Below are 2530 nucleotides of genomic sequence, written 5' to 3'. Positions count from 1 at the left end.
CCTGTGTTGGCGTTTTATTTACAACAGCCTGTGTGATTTTAACATTTCTACGCAAGCAACCATTCGTCACGGCATTAAGTAGCACACCATAAATTCACACGTTTCCCACTCGGACGTATCTGTTCGCAGCGCTGGCTTATGACTTAACCTCGCCTTGGGTAGATTGAATTTTTCCCATCTCCTTTGCGCCCGGCCCTCTGCTGCTAGTCATAGCAAAACCTTGTCTTACTTGTTCGGACGCATTTTTACGTTGAAATCAAAACGATGCGCAAAATACGCGCTCTGCTAATGTTAAGGTGAAGCTGTAATAAAATAGTTCCCTGCTGCCGACTGAAATGTGTGGTTTAAAACGGTTTCTATTTAACCGTGGCACTGATAGGAGCAGAGTATACCAGGGTGTCTCCAGTGCTCGCTCCGCGGTTAGCTCGGAATGAACAATGTGTAGCGGATTCGTATACGACTTCTTCGAAGTTGTACGTGCAATTAACAAACAATTAAAGGGACACAGAGTAAGCACGACAAAAAAAGCACACAAACACGGGGACACACATAGCACCCCAGAGTGGGCAAGCGACAAGAGAAACATAAAATGTCAGCTAGCTAAACCACCGCTCAGCGCCTCATCACCCAAGCCTTCTGGTCAGGCACATTAAGCACCTGGACAGACGTCAAATACAATCCATGTAATCGTCAGGCGTACAGCACACACGGATCAACGGATCTCCTCACTGTCCATCATATTTAATGTAGAGCATAAGCAACAGATTTTCACAGCTTCAATCCGACGGCCAGCGAACCACGGCCAACGCAGTGGCCAACCGGGCCAACATCTCATATAAATCAAAAACATAATTAATTTAATCGCCATAACATTTTAAGACGATAACAACACAAGGATTTTAATTACTCTTCAACCCGGCGCTCCGTTGGGTGCCCCCTGTTCACGGGGTCGGGGCATCATTACCGTGTGTTCTTTGCGGTGTGTTATTCCGTAATGTTGCAGCCGCACGCAGCGCACTGCTGGAGCAGTAAAACAACAGGCAAACAGCGAAAGAAACCAGACCAGGCGGTGGAACTGGTGGACGATTGGTACACATCTTCTAGCTCTCCGCCACGACCGTCATGCTCGCGCGACACATAATTTGTGGTAATCATAAAGTCATGCCATGCGCTTCATGTTTGTGGTCCCATCGTTACGGAGCGTCCAACCGCGTCCTGCCGGACACTTACATCCTCATTCACAACGGCGACAAGTGTCTGCCACCCAGCAAGCGTACCAACCACCATCCGCCTTCCCTGCGGAAAGCAGCATGAAAGGCGTTTCCTTCTCACGGAACTGCGAGCGACACTGGCCACAGGATGTCATTCGAATAGCTCGGAAAATGTGTATCGTGCCAGTAGCGTCTTTCGTTCCGGGTTGCATTTGCAGATCGAAGTAGGCTATGATGAGTGGGAACCTGTTTGCTTCACACTTGAACTGAGCTTAGAAGCGTGTGGAAGTGATTTCGTTAGTGCGTTGAATACATTCGATTCCGATTCCGAAATTTGATGCAGTACCTGTCAGCCAATTGTAGAGTCTTATGATTTTGTATACATTTCAAAATAAAACGTGAGTTGTTGATTGATAAAATCATTCTTGTTTTGTATAAATCGTATAAATTGTAAAAATTCTTGTTTTGTATAAAGTATAAAAAAGTTAGAAATATCTTTGAGAAAATTTTGAAATTAACTAACATACCGCTCTATTCAGTCGGTCTAGTCACAGTATGGACAGTCGTCAAATCCTATGACCTTAGTGTCTCATATGACACGTCTCCCCGTAGCAAGGACTGACTATCCGGTTGCGTGGTACTGAATAAGTTTCGAAGTTTCTGTATAGCCCAGCATGACTGCGTAGGTCGTTTCGCCTAATAGAAGAAGAGTCTATGTCCCTTTCTTTGAAACTTTAAGCGTATTGATAGAGGGAATGAAAAAAACATACCTTATGTTTTCAAGTCAAATGTCAAAAATTAGTTTTTAGTACATTTAAAACATGTTTTAGAATGTGTTTTACTCTAACCGATACTATCAGCCACTACACCAAACTCGATCGAAGAGGAACGGTAGCTGCAGATCGCACGTTGCCTAGATACAACGGTTGCTTTAACTTATTTCATGAGTGTCCTTCTCCGTAATTCGTACAAAATGGCATAATTTAAAGTCAAGTCTGACATCTGCTCCGTTCGTTCCCACTTCGATCGAGATTGCAAAACTGGCTTCATAATTTGGTATAGTGCGTGTAAAAATACGATCAAAAGTTTTATCTTATAAACGTCTCCATATTCTCTGGTGCTTAAACCACGCTAATTCCACTAACGACGTCTCTCCAATCTGAAGTGATCTGAATTTCTAATCAACCCCATCAAAGCTCTCACCAATGACAAATTGTTTTAAACTTTTTGTTTTTGGTTTCTCTTGTCACCTAAGACCGATCCGCTGCAAAGGATAACCACATCAACCTATCAACGCGTGCGTAATCATTTGATTGGTC

The sequence above is a fragment of the Anopheles gambiae genome, chromosome 3, assembly GCF_943734735.2.
Source record: "Anopheles gambiae chromosome 3, idAnoGambNW_F1_1, whole genome shotgun sequence".
NCBI lineage: Eukaryota > Metazoa > Arthropoda > Insecta > Diptera > Culicidae > Anopheles > Anopheles gambiae.
Note: the sequence above shows the minus strand (reverse complement) of the source record.